This window comes from Macrotis lagotis, chromosome 7 (assembly GCF_037893015.1).
Source record: "Macrotis lagotis isolate mMagLag1 chromosome 7, bilby.v1.9.chrom.fasta, whole genome shotgun sequence".
NCBI classification, from domain to species: domain Eukaryota; kingdom Metazoa; phylum Chordata; class Mammalia; order Peramelemorphia; family Peramelidae; genus Macrotis; species Macrotis lagotis.
This window is the reverse complement of record NC_133664.1, coordinates 1370428-1385350: the sequence shown is the minus strand read 5'-3', so window position 1 is coordinate 1385350 and position 14923 is coordinate 1370428. Positions and strand designations below refer to the sequence as shown.

General features: G+C 45.0%; 1 pseudogene; it reads right to left on the bottom strand.

Annotated features, from left to right (window-relative positions):
• Positions 1–2517: 2517 nt before the first annotated feature.
• Positions 2518–3325, bottom strand: LOC141493588 (mitotic checkpoint protein BUB3 pseudogene; annotated as a pseudogene).
• Positions 3326–14923: the final 11598 nt, after the last annotated feature.

Genomic DNA, 14923 nt, shown 5'->3' with positions numbered 1-14923 from the left:
AATCTAGGAATTTCAGCAATGGGTATTCCCACACTCAGTGTGAGGTCCCTCCCCCTAATTCTCCTTACAAGCTCTCTGGTTCACAAGGCTCAAAGAGTGGACAATTTCATTTTTAGATCTAGGAAAACAAATAAAACCCATTTTATGACCCCAGAAAAGAATCTTATCTGCCATGGAGCAACTCTTTTCAGAGGCCTGGGGGCATCAGACATTTTCAGTCATTGCCCCATGTCAACAGGGATCTCATTGTCTGAGTGGTCTCCCCAGGATCTATCTTCCGCTGAAGCTGCCATGCATGCAAAACACCACCAGGTGGCATGGGCCCTCTTTGGCTGCTCCACAGGACTCTACCATCCTTCCAAACTCCCAGTCATTGAGTGGGACTTCAGTAGAGAATTGCTCTCCCTACCACACTGCAATGCTCCAGCCCCACTCCTGCCTCATACACCAAAGAACTCCATTCCAGATGTCTCCTCACCATGGTGCTTAGTCATCAGGGGCATCCTGCTTTGAGCTTGTATTCCTTTGGGGATCCCATGCCCTTCCAGCAGACTATCATTTGCTTTTCTCCAATCTCCTTGAAGCCTCTGACAATATCCCAGGATCAGGCACTGGAAGGAGGACCTAGAAGTATTGTCTTCCCATTCTATGTGGGGAATGGGAGGGGAAGGAGGTTGCTTCCACTTCACACATTTCCCCAAAGAGAAAGATTTTTCAATCCCATAACGTAGAAAAGGCATGTGAGCATTAGTGAGTTAGCCACAATTCATATCTGTTGGATGATCAAACCTCATAGCTCAGAGCAGAGTCTCTAGTCCAAAGTACCTTTGAACTCTTGATGCCCTTGGGATGACCAATGGAAACATGTCTGGTGGCAGTTGGACTTCTAAGCATTGGGGAAGCACTTAATGCTGCTTCATTTGACCTTCCTCACCATTTCTTTGACACAAGGGGTCCTTCCTTTGATGCTAGTTGCTGGGTAAGAAATTATGTACCTTTATGGCACTTTTAAAACTGGAACTTTGAAATGCAAACATACCATTTTAATCAGTTTAACTTCAACACTCATTTTTAAAAACTGTTTTATATGCTCTTGGCCACAGATCCTGCCTGATAGAGATATCTTTATTGTTCTTATGCAGGATACCAGCAGCTTGCATTTCCTAACTGAAAAGAAAAAGGAAAGGGAAAATGAAAAACATTTTGGTCAAGAAATGAAACTTGGAGTTTACCCAGCTCAGGTTTAATTTGGAGGTTTTCTCCATCATCACACTCTCCCTAGAGAACAAGGATTGAGGTTGAAATTATATTAACTGTAGCATAGGCTTTATTTAACCAAGACAATGCTCTCTTGCTGGTTTAAGTATCCTAAGGACCCTAGATAGTCTAAGCTGATCTGGAGGAAGACTTCCCTAGCTTCCCTTGAACCCCCCCCCCCCATGCACCCATACCACTCCTAGTTTGAGAAAAAGTCAGCATGGCTAGAGTGCAGTAGCCCACTCCCCAGCTTGCCCCATCTCCTCAGGGATCTGTGTAATCTCTCAGTCTCATAGTACCAATTAGATGGCGAAACCACCCCTAACCTGGCTTAAGTAAAAAAAAAATGGGTACTACTAGAATGTGAATTAAGTCATACCCTCAGGGAGCCCTACCTTCCAAGGGGCTTGTAAAGACCCCAGAGGGAGAGGGCATTCCTGCAGAGGGAGCCCTCCCTGGATAGGACCACATCTCATCAACAAGAGGCCTGGCAGGACTGTCCCCAGGTACCTCTGTCTGTGGAGCTTGCAGGATGTCATTGGCCCGGCCCAGATGGTCCTGGTGTGGTGGTCCCAAGGATGCTTCAGCTGGCCTGCATGCCTTCATCTCCCAAATCAGTGGAGGAGCTCCTCATTGCTCCCTGATTGCCAGCCCTTTGGGGAAACAGCAATGAGAGAGAGAGAGACAGAGAGAGAGAGAGAGAGAGAGAGAGAGAGAGAGAGAGAGAGAGAGAGAGAGAGAGAGAACATACTTTTGCATGTATCCCATTTCCTTCTTTCTGCCCTCTCAGTCCTTGTCCTCTTCAGCCATTAATCACCAAATTATCTTCCCAGGGTTTCCTCATTGACAAATCATTGTGGGCAAAAATTTAGAATGTAGAAAGACAGTTCAAATTATGACTTTGATGCTTATTACCTGTGTGACCTTGTGTTAGGTGCCTGAAGTTCCTTCTGATCCAGGTCTAAGGACACAGCAAGGAATTCCCACCCTTTAAAAGTTATGTGCATTTGCTTTTTTCTGAAACTGGTTTAAAGATGACACAGTTTGTGCTACAAACAGTCAAACTTCTGGGGGGAAGGTAAGGAAGGGGAGGAGGATAAAAATGTCCAAATAGAAATTTCTTTTTAGGTTACACCACAGGATCACAAGAGTTCCAATTCTAAAATTCTTTTTAAAGCACTAAATGGTACATATACAATTTCTTTTAAGACAGGGGGGATAAAAGTGAAATCCCATGACAAAAAGAGTTATCCGTATTTACTATAAATTATCCCTTAAGGACAAGTATCTTTGGTAGGAAGTACACAAAAACTTTCCACACTTCCTTGAGATGATTAGATGAGGTAGGCTTGGGTTTGTTTCTGCACCTGTCACTTGGTGAATGAAGATGCCATCTTCAGGATGTTCTGGGTCATCCATTTCATGCATACATGCTGATGCTCTTGCAAGTGTGGTCCCATCATTACTGAAGGCAAGTGATGCTATGCCAGTAGGATACCGATGGAATTGGCACCATCGTTTCTTGTTGAATGGATCCCAAATATTAACAAATCCATCAGATCCACCTGTAGCAAATGGGTTGTGAATGTTGTGAAAGGAAATGGCATTGACAGGATAAATCTGTTCAGCCTATTTTCATGTAGTCTGTGACATTTGAATGCATATTTCTTCTTCTGTACCTCAGGACTGGGGTCCAAATATCCAACTGCCACTCGGCCTTCAGTAGAGCTTAACACATAACCCTGCTTGCCCGGAAATGTTCATATGCAACGAGTCTGGTGCTTCAGACAAGATTCTTCTCTGCTGCACAGAGCCCATATTCCTCAAGTCCCATACCAATACTCTCTGACCAGTGTCTGCACAATTAATCTGTCTCCAGACACAGAGAGTGTAAACCTTTTCTGGCTGAGAAAAGGTTCCTGCATTATGAGGAGCTCTAGGATCCTGCAATTTAATTGTGTGATCCCAACTTCCAGTAACCATAACCATTGACTTCTGGACAATACTCAACACATCTAATAGGTGCATCATGGGTTCCAACACGATTTTCTTGATCAGTATTACTCATTAGACCCAGTCATCTTGTAGTCTGCTCTGAGGTCACCGTCCATTGCTCCTTTTTGCTTTTGTTTTTCACAAGAGTATTCTCCCTTCCTTCTATTGAACTCTCCAACTGAACATTGGAAAAACCTCATAACAACTGTCTATAGTCCCTCAAATAAATTCTCATCCTGGTCATGTGAAAAGTGTGTGTTTCGTTCTGAATTTTTAAGCTCATCAACTTCCTAGCATGAGGTGGGTGGCATGATTCATGTTCAAAGTGGTTTTTCTCTTTAATGTTATCATTGTTTGAATCGTCCTCCCAGCTCTGATCATTTATTTAGTCATTAGCCAATAGGTGGCCATTGCCTTAGGTACTAGTTTGGAATTCCCATGGAGCAGCTGACATAAATATTTAGCCATGTAAGGACTTTTCCTCTTTCTTTGATTTTACTGAGCAATGGACCCAATAGGCCCATAGCTGGATCAAAGGGTAAGCATGCTTTAGGCTTTTCAGGGCATAGTTTTAAATTATTCCTAATATGGCTGACATCAAGAAACTAATGTGCCTGTTTTCTGGTGGTCCCTTTAGCATTTATTATTTTTTTGTCATCTTTGCCAGTCTGATGGGCATGAGATGGAACCTCAGAGTTGTTTTAATTTGCATTTCTCTAGTTATTCATGATTTGGAGTATTTGTTTTAAAAGACAGCTTGACTTTTTTTCTTTGAAAACCTACCTATTTATGGGAGCAGTTTGGTGGCACCGGCCCTGGAGTCAGGAGGACCTGAGTTCAAATGTGACCTCAGATGCTTAATAATTACCTTGGCCAAGTCACTTAGCCCATTGCCTTGCAAAAACCAAAAAAGAAAAGAAAAGAAAACTACCTATTCTTATTCTTTGATCATTTGGAAAATAGTTTTTAACCTTATATATTTGAATGGGGAATTCACACCTTCTCAGAGACTTCATCAACATCAGAATAAAGTCTTCAAGTAAGGAGCAAATGAGAACTTTTCCAGCTTGTCAAGGGAGATTCCCAACTGACCACATGGAACCACTCCTGGACACCTGAATGCAAACAAATACGAAAGATATAAATCATTGAATGATTTGCAAGAGAAATTTGCAAGGAAAAACGACACTTTCTTGAGGGGATTTGCTGTAAATAATGCCCGAATCTACTAAAAATGGGAACCAATTAAGCATCCTGTCTTCATGTTGTAGACTGAGTGATCAGCTAGAACTCTGTTACGGCAGCCACCCCTGAGCTTTGCAAGCTTGACGAGAATCTGCAGATCTGTGAACTGGAGGAGACCTGAGAGGTCATCTCAGGCCACTCCTTTTGTGACAACCATTTTGGACATCAATCCCCTCTCAAGACCGAATGGGGCTTTGCATGGTCTGATTAAGCTTGTAGATTAAAGGAGCCAATGTTCATTTTCTCCTGAGTTTCTCACGCTTTCCTCAGCATATATTCTGGGTATCCCAGAATGAAGATAGAGAATTATAAGGTGATGAAGAGGATGCATAAGAAATCTCCCCAGGATTACTGTGTTGAGTTGAGAGGTAGACATTACACTAGCCAAGAAATGATGAAAGCTTCCCTGAGTTGGCATCCCATGCTGGCCCCACACATTCCAGGAGAAAATTCTTCCTGGTTTCACCTCAGCAATGGTTTATTCCAATGAATTCTATGAGGGCCATGGACCCCAATCTCTGAGCTCTGCCAATAAGAAATAGGATCCAGAAGCTCTTAGAAGAAGGAATTGTTGGTGAGAAGTCTCACAGGAACCATGGACTCTAGGCAGGAGAAAACCAGATTGGTTTAGATGATTGTGAAGAAAGCAGCATGGGGAGAGTAGTCCCAGAAGGGAGGTTCATAGAAGACTGGCTTCCAAAAATGGCAGGACTGGATGCCAGTCTAAGACCACAAAGAATAGAAGTCAAACTCCATGAAAAGCATTGAGAAAAGTCAACCACAAGAAAGAAATTGGAGCATTGCCTAACACCAAGTGTAACAGAAGAGTAAAGATATGACTAATTGGCTATATTATATCTGAACTTGAAAGGTGTTCAAAAGTCCTCTAGTCTCATCCCTCATTTTGCTGAAATGACAACTCCAGTCCAGAGAAGTGAGTTCCAAGTTTCTCTGAATTCCCAGGGAGGGTAACTACATTGTCATTACAAGAAAGTCTGACACACTTAATCATTTAAAAACCTTCCCTGGGATTTGAGGGGTTGGGGGAGGGGGCGCAGATGAGTTGGCCATAGGGTTAAGGGGACAAGATCTCAAGTCTATCCATGTCCAAGGCCAAGGTGACCATCTTCATTTCTTGAGGTAACTGGGGAGCACTGTGTGCCCCTCTCTGATTCTTTGTCTTTCTCCTTTTCAATAGTTAAAGGCACAAGTTTCCCAAACAGTCTCTGAAGCCTTCCCCAGCAAGCCCTGGGCCCTAAACATAGGATACTGAGATTCAGCAACTGCTTATTCCCTTGATGATGTTTACCAGAGTTTCTTCCTTAAATCTTCATTCTCATTTTTCACAAAGACTCAAAAAACCAAAGAGAAGATGAGCAAAGAGAGAGAAGAGAAGAGAGCACTTGCCAGATCTCTTCTGGACTAGTTGGGGAGCCCAACCCTAGAATGGGAGCATCTCACTCTTGGAAGAGGGGTGCCAGTACCCCATAGTGTTCCATTGAGATGGTCAAGTACCCTATGAGCCAACCATCCTCAACCTGGGAGAGGAATATTGAGGCTGAAGCCCAGAACTAGACTCTTTTACAAGGCTCTAGATGAAGTTTCCAGACATTCTATATAGTCCAGTCACCCTGTGGTTGGGTGCCTTATGCATTGGAACTATTCTGGGACTTGAGATGAGGATGTATGTGAGTCTAGACAGATTCAGGGCCATGGCACTCCGAGGTTGAAGGAGTCTAGAGAGACTCAGCAAGGGACAGGTACCTTCCCTCCCTCCTGCTCCAAAGGGTTCAGAATCAGAGTTCAGCCTCGGGGTCAGTCACAGGTCACTGATTAGTGTTCAACTTAGATCTTAGGTCCACAAGGTCTAATTATACCTGGGTTGTCCAAGCTTGGTTGGCATGAGTTTTTACTGTCTCTTGCTAAGTTGTTATATGAAAATCTTCAAACAGAACTGTCCCTTCCAGGAAGGATAAAGGTCAGTCAGAAGGTGAGTATAAACTTACAGTCTACTGCATCACCTAGAACCTACTTCAAGGACAGGTGTCCCCAAGAATCTGTAGTGTGTGACCCCAATCCAGTAAAACTGTCTTAGCAGATGTTCTACACCAGGTTGAGGGTAACCAACAGACCTCAAACCTATTGGTGAATAAGGGGAATGTCTTCCCCAAACATGTGAAGACTTCCCCAGTGGAATGAGCAGATGAGAACAACTTGTTCCAAAAGTTGTGAAGGCAGGGAAAGCAGGCTCTGTGGAGCATTTAGAGCTTGGTCAGACATGGAAGACTCCAAGATCATCCACTATGTGGATGGACCAGACCACTGACAATCATCTTAAGTTTTAGCTTACCATTTAACTTTGGTGACTGGAGGGGAGGGTGGGGCTGAAGACTTTGTACAATTCTGCCTCACTTCAATCCAATTCACAAACAAATCCAGACAATTCCATGACATTACTGCTCCTCTTTGAAATCAAAGAGGAACAATGGCAACAACTTCAAGGACAGTGAAAGCAAGGCGTGGTCAGATCTGTAATTTTCTCCTCCTGGGTCCTGCCTCTGCCCTAGCAACAGTGTAGATGGAAGCCCATCCACACCTTTGGTCCTGCACACTTCCTGCCCATGTCCTCCAGAAAGTCTTTACAGGGGTCCCTCCTCCTGAAAGATACCCCAAAGGGAAGCACCTAGTGTTGGGAATGGGTTTAGAGAGTGCAAAAGCTCCTTGCAGTTGTCACTTTGACGTACATTAATCTGAACCAAAAGTCAAGACCTTTGTATATTTAGGAGAAAAAGGAGCAAGGTCACTTACAAAAACAAGACATATTGAAAGGAGAAGGCCAAGTATGTTAGGAGGGCTGCTTTCTAAATGCCCTGGGATACAGACCAACAGAGAGAACAAGGACACTGTATTGCTATAGGCCTAGAGGAAGCTCTTTAAATGAGGATTTTCCTGTCGTACGTAGTCTTGATCTTCTAAAGATCAAAATGTTGGAGCTGGCCAACAGCTCCAAACACTCCACTGTTGGAGAAATGGGGTCAAAGATCTGGTGGACATCTTGGAATTATAATGGAGGTCTCCTGATGTCAAGCTTCTATGCCTGTGGGTCAGTCTGGTATTCTCTTCTATCCCTGAGGCATCCTGCATGTCTTTGAAGAAGGTATGGTCTTTGCTCAAGTTGCAGGAAGAAGAGCATTCTATCTCCTCAGTCTCCACTGACCAAATAGCTTGGAAGGGGAGATGGATGAGTGAGAGATGTTCCACTGAGGAAAGTGCAGTGACACACCCTGAGGAAAGGCATAGATACAGGGAGGCAGACACTAAAGAAGGACCTTTGGCACTCAGGATACAGGCTGAGGAAAGAAGCTGAGAGCCTTTCTGAGATCCTGTCACATCCAAAAGATCTGCCTTAGGACTCCAGAAAGAGAGAGCAGACTTCCTTGGGGCCCTATAGCCCCAAGAGTTTTGAGTTATCTTTACCATACATGCATCCTACAAGTTTGTCTCTTTAACAGTGGACTTTATTGTGTTCTTATAAATGCTGTATATATTATATATATATTTGGGGGACAATCAATCCTAGATCTATAGTTCCTAAGGATTTTGTAGCAATTATTCTAAGACATCTTAGTAAATGCTTTTACTAAGGGCCAAGTGTGCCTACTCATATGACTATTAATGGGAAGCTCACTATTTGGGACTTGTGAACCAGAGTAGCCACCCACAGGGTTACCCAGGGCCTGAGGCAGCAGTCACCTTCTGGGAACTAACCCTTCCTTTTCCTTTGAGAGAGAGAGAGTCATAGAGAGAAACAGAAACCAAGACTCAGAAGATGGCATGCCACTGACCTGCAGAAATTCAAGTTTTGGGTTGGGAGGCCACCACTTCCTGGGAAGGCTGCTCCTATCTCAGTGGGAAAGTTAGACTCTTGTGGTTGCATGAAACTCTAGGAGTCTGTGGTTCCAGGACCAAGGACCTCCATTATTTTATCTTGACAAATCAGAAGTTAATAAGAAAAGCAGAGTCTGTTAGCTTTTCTATTAAAGAACCACATGAAAGTCATTTTTTTTTTTTGGCTCTTAAAAGAGGAACCCAGCAGGATCACAGTTGCCAGGGTGTTTGATGGTTGCTAAGGGTTATCAATGTGGAAATGAACCCAAGCTACCAGTTTGCCTTTCTAAAGGAGTTTAATAATTTCCAAATATTGAACTTCCACAAAGTATGGAGGATCTTTTCCATTAAACTTTGCTGAGCATAAGATAAACTTGTTTTCTTTTGAAAAGCTGATAAATCATTGATTCTGCTGGTGGCAAGCATAAAAGATAACACATAAAAGTGTCTGGAGAAAAATGAAGCAGAGGATGATAGATGGAGGCAAAGACCAGAACACCAGAGTGCTGGTTGATATTTGTTCTTCCTTGTTGAAGAGAATCAACTACATCACTATATTAGAGACAAGTTACAGCCTCTGACTGATCAGGCCACTATGACCTCAGAATGCTCTACCACAGGGCAGGCACAGTCCATGTGAACACCTGGGGTGTAATCTAAACTTGTGCATCTCATATTTCGTTGGAGTTGCTTCCCTTCTGCCTTGCTCTTAGAGCACAGTATCCTCTCTGTTGAGGGCACACTATGCCGGAGGGTCCTGTGCCAGGGGTTCCCATGCTGCACAATCAATTCCAAAGTTCTTTTTTCATTATTTAAGGCAATGGGGTTAAGTGACTTGTCCAAGATCACACAGCTAGTGTCTGAGGCTGGATTTGAACTCAGGTCCTCCTGACTCTAGGGCCAGTGTTCTATATAATGTGTTACCTAGCTGCCCCAATTCCAAAGTTATTAAGAGAGACCTTGAGAATACTTCTGACAGCTCATCCCTGTGAGGGCTTGCCCTGTATGAGTTCTCCATAAAAATAGTCTTTCTGGAAAGTGTTTGAACATCATGTCCAGCCCATTGGAGTTACCCCCCCCCCTGCCCCGTAGCAACTTCTCAATATTTGACTGTTTAGTTCAAGAAAGGACCTCAGGGCCTGATACCTTCTCTTGCCAGATGACCTTCAGAATCTTCCTAAGACAATTAAAATGGAAATGGTTCAGTTTCCTGGCATAGTCCTTGTGGACTCTCCAGGTGAACTAGTGGAGAACAGCCCCACTTTCTCTCATTTTTCCTCCAAAGCACCTGGATGGTTGGAGATGGGGATAGTTTTGTTTCTTACCTACTCCCCTCTACTATGCTAACTGGTTCCAGGACCCAGGACTACTGCCCCCTTCCCTGCCCTATTTGTGCCAAGTTACAGTCACTACAGCTTAGATTTGTTTAGATGGTCTTACAGCTCTGATAAAACCAAGTCAGAGACCCCTTGGAAGACTCAGATCTCCAAGAACCTCATGGAGCTGGCCTCTTCTGTGGCCCCTCCAGTCCTTGGTCCTTGGAGGCTCCCATGAGGCTTGCTCATCCTGGCATCTCTGGGGGAACATGCATGTTGTTGTCCCCAATCTACAGATGGGAACAGCAAAATTCAGAGGAGTTCAGGGCCTGGCATGGGCCATACTGCTGGGAAGTGCTGAGACCAGAACTGCTGATCTATCCCCATCACTGTCTTCAGCTTCTTTGCCCCTCAGATGTCCCTAGAACTGCCGGGAGGCAACCTTTCCTTCCCCTGCCTTCTTATTCTCTATGGGCACTGACCAGGATACTTGCCTTTGGGTCAGAATGGGCTTTGGACTTCAGAGGATTCAAATTCCTGCTTCCTGAACTCCTTTGGCTATGGCTTGGGGCTGACTGCCATCCTGAGCCCAGCAGGGGAGAGTGGCCTGTCAGGTTTTGCTGTACGAGGTCAGCAAACAGGCCCTGATCAATACCAAGCTCTTATTTTAGCATGGACCCCATTCTAGCCACTATCCTAGACAATGGAACTAGCTTGGAACTTACTCTGTCCTGGTCCTGTGGACAGCAGCCCCTGCCAGTGCTGAGAGGGTGATGGTGGGCACCTCGGATGCTGAGAGCAAACCCTCTTGGCAGGAACTAGCAGGGGGAGGGCTCCCTGGAACTTTTCCTGGTCCCCTGTGTTAGTCTTGCCTGGTGGTCTCTCCCCTCTTCCTGTGGGGTCTAGAGATGTGCTAATAATCCCTGGCAGTAGGCCACTTTGTGCCCTTGTTTGTCCAGTGGACGGGGGGGAAGATCTGAAATGTGAATTGAGGCGTCTGTCAGCCTCTTACCATCCAAGGCTCCCCTCTCAGTTAATACTCCTCAAAGGGGTGCAGGACTTTGTTAAGCTGATATCAACTGCTTGATTACTTCGAGCAATGAGATCCCAAGGGGGCAGAGATACTAACACTTCCATGAAACCAACCACTTGGAGCCCAAGGCAGCTTTCTAAGGGCAAGGCAGTAGCTAGACACAGCCTGGGGCGGGCATAGCCCCCTCCCACCATCTCTTCTGCTGTATCTGCATAGGGAGGGGGCAGACTTCAACACTCTCTTCCTCTTCTACCATCTCTCAAATGGCAAAAATGGTGGGCATCATGGACAGAGAAAGGTTTACCAGGGAGAAGCAGAAGATTGAATCCAATTGTGCTGTGAGCATACATCAGGGGGCACTGTACTCAGGAAAACTGAGTTCCCTTGGCCTTTCAGGATGTCCCCCACATGAACTTCAAGGTCATGGTTTCTATCTGAATAGGTCAATAACCAATGACTCAATTATGGGGACAGAGTGTATGCCAAGGGGCAAGGTGTGGATGATGAGAGAAAGGGGAAAAGCAGCCACCTGCATCCTCCTAGTTTATTTTGCACATACTCATTGCACCAGCACTGATCACAACCACCCTCCCCACCACCCAATCCCATCCCAGTCCAGTCTGGGTCTAAAAAATCTATACCAAGGCCTCTGATGCCAAGGTTCTCTGGATCCTAGAAGCCAGCTCTCAGATGGCAAACATGCCCATGTCATATTTGAAATCTTCCAGGATCAGCAGACCTGCCAGAACCTACAATCCCATGTGCAAATCTTTAAAAGTCCAAGACCACTTCCAGGCTCTGGAGAGCCATTGAAGGATGAAGCCAGAAAAGTTTCTAATGGCTGGGCACAGCAAATAAGTACATTGCTCCCTACTTTCATCTTCCTTCTCACATAATCATGTCCCTCCCCCTGCTCCACCCCCAGAATGACCTGGTTCATGACTCCTCTATTTCAATGAGTTCTTAAAGAAACTCACCTTTCTGTTGGGTAACTCTAGCACTCATTGCCCAGCTAAGGGGATCCTGGTCATACCCACCCCACAGCTGCATTCTTCTTTAAGAGGGGCCCACAGTTTCTGTTCCATTTGTCTTCCTTCAATGACAAGATTTTCCTCCTAATCAACCTCATTAACTCCCAAAAGTTAGTGATGCTTTTTATACAGATGATTCCCAGCTCTATACAATTAGCCCTTATCTCTCCCTCAAGTCCATTGAGTAAACCTCTATCTTTTTTTCTGAACCTCAGGTCTGTATCACTGGATAGGCATCTATGATTGGATGTGATGCAGACACCAGGAACTCAACACATCCAAAAGATCATCCTGGTTTTTCTATTACTGCTTGGATTCCCTTCCCCAAACTCTCCACTTTGATATCGCACTCAACTTTCTACTCTTCCTCACTGCCACTCCACCCCTACCCATACCCAATGAATTTAAATGTCTCATTGATTCTCTCTCCACATAATGTCTTTCCAGCCATCACCCACTCATTTCCCACAGACCTTGACAACCCTGACAGCGGCCTAGAGAATTCTCTTCTTCCAGGTTCCCCTCTCCAATTTATCTTCCACACGGCTTCCAAAATGACAGTCTTTCCCCCCTTAATTGAATATTTTATTTTTCAAATTACAAGTGAAAACAATTTTAATATTCTTTTCTTCAGAATTTCAGTTCCAAATTTTTCCCCTCTCTCTTCTACTCCCCCCCACCACTATTTGAAGGCAAGCAATTTGATACAGGTTATACATTTGTAATCATGCAAAACAAATTTCCATTCTGTGATTTAAAAAAACACACACAGACGAAAAAAACCCCAGAAAAAATAAAGTAATAAAAATTATTTTTAATTGGCATTCAGGCTCCATCAGTTCTTTCTCTGGAGATGGATAGCACCTTCCATCACAAGTCCTATGGAATTGCCTTGGATCATTGTATTGCTGAGAATAGCTATGTTATTCAAGGTAGATCATCTTACAATATTGCTGTCACTGTGTACGATGTTCTCTGGGTTCTGCTTGTTTCACTTTGCATCAGTTCATATAAGCCTTCCTCAGTTTTTCTGGGTAGCTTGTTCCTCATTTCTTTTTTTTAGTTTTTTTTTGCAAGGCAAATGGGGTTAAGTGGCTTACCCAAGGTCACACAGCTAGGCAACTATTAAGTGTCTGAGACCGGATTTGAACCCAGGTACTCCTGACTCCAGGGCCGGTGCTTTATCCACTACGCCACCTAGCCGCCCCTGTTCTTCATTTCTTATAGCACAATAGGATGCCATCACAACTTGTTCTGTCCCCAGTTGATGGACATTCCCCCAATTGATGGACATTCCCTCAATTTCCAACTCTTTGACACAAGAAAAGAGCTGCTATCCATATTTTTGTATATGTTGGTCTTTTTCCTTTTTTAGTAGCGGCATTGCCTTGTCAAAGGGTATATGCACAGTGAAATAGCTCCATGGACAGAGTTTCAAATTGCTCTCCAGAATGGTTGGATCACAACTGGCCTCTGAACTACTTTGAGAAGAGTGGGTGCTATTGGTGCTGCCAGAACTACTTCGTAAAGGAGCAATGGGATGGGGGTCCAGTCCCAAGCTAAACTCAGAGGATTCCAAGAAAAGACCAGAGCATCCTTGCCCTAAGACATTAGTTTTCTAATGGAGAGGCAGTGCACTTTACTAGAGTTGCCCAGGACAAATGTATTCCCAGCTGCAGGAGGGGTGAAGGGGGGGCAAGCACTTTGTCTTGCATCCCCTCAGCTAAGGGGGGCATAGCTTGAACCCCAGAAGGAGGGAAGCAGCCAGAGCCTGAAGACCCTTGATTACCCAATGAGGTTGGAGGTGACAGGGCATGAATGGAGGCATCATAACTGGAGCTGAACTTTGTGGGGAGGGTCTGAAGGCCAGGCCATGGTGGAAGGCTCAAGTGGCAAGAAGACTGTGTCTGTGCCAGTGGACAAAATGGGCCTTGTCCAGTGCTGGGGAAGGAGCCTGAGGACCAAGACAAGAGTTTCCTAGGAAAGGGAAGCCTGTTTGGGGCCAGAACGATTTTTAGATCTTTTACTTCAGAAATGAAGTCCATTTCTCTCCAGTTGGCTGTGGGGCTGTAGATGGGATGGCATGTTCTGGGGCAAAATTAGAATGAAAGGAGAGTCAGCCTCAGATGCTTCATAGCCATGCAGTCCCGGACAATTCTGCAATGGTAAAATTGGGATAATTATAGTACCTGCCTCCTAGGGTGTTTTGAAGATTAAATATTTCTAAAGTGCTTGGCCCAAAGCAGGGGCCATGGAACCGTATAAATTGTCTAGTCGATAATCATGAATTATGTGTGATGACCTCTAATGCAGGTCATGCAGGTCACCAGGTGATAATGACATCCTGGAGGGGGAAGATTGTGGAGGTCCCAGCATTACTGGTGAGGCACCAAGAGCCCTCTGGCCAGCCCCCCTGGACATACCCCCTGGTAGGTGTGGCTGAGATCCAGTCCCACCCTAAGTTAAGGGCCCTCTTTTGATGGACAATGCCAGAAGGAGATTTTCAGATCCGGCCTTCTGTCAGTGATGTGGCAGAACCCCCACCCCCCTTTTAGAGGCTCCAATTTTGGGGTCTGATTTTCTGGCCAGGTCCCCCCTCCCCCTCACTCTTGTATAATTAGTGAACTCAGAGATTGATTAATAAACATGTTTGTTGATTAATTCTGTTTTTGCTCTTTGTTGAGACCAAACCCTGGTTAACATCTTTTTTTGACTCTGATGGTTAACACAGAATTCATTAATCGATGATTTTTGAGGCCAAACCCACAGAAGAGCTGGGTGGGGGGTGGGAAGGGCCCTTGTCTGCAACTCCTGGGGCAGCACCAATAGCACCCACTCTTCTCATCTTCCATCTCAGCTCCCCTTAGGCCAGTCCAGGGACTTCTCCCTCCACTCCTATTTCTGCCCCAATCCATAGCTCCCCAGGAAGCAGGTGACTTCCTTGGAATTTGCTTTCTTCAGATTTCCTACCTGGGACAGGAGCTTCCCTCCCCTCTCTTCCCCTTCCTTCCTCTCCCTTCCCCTCTCCCCCCTCCTCCTTTTCCCTCCCCTTCCCTTCTCTTCCCTCCCACCTTGGGGTGACTTTCTAATTAATGCAATCCCTCTTGGGCTTCCCTCCCCACTGAATCATTTTGGGGGAGAGGGGAATTCCAGGCTTT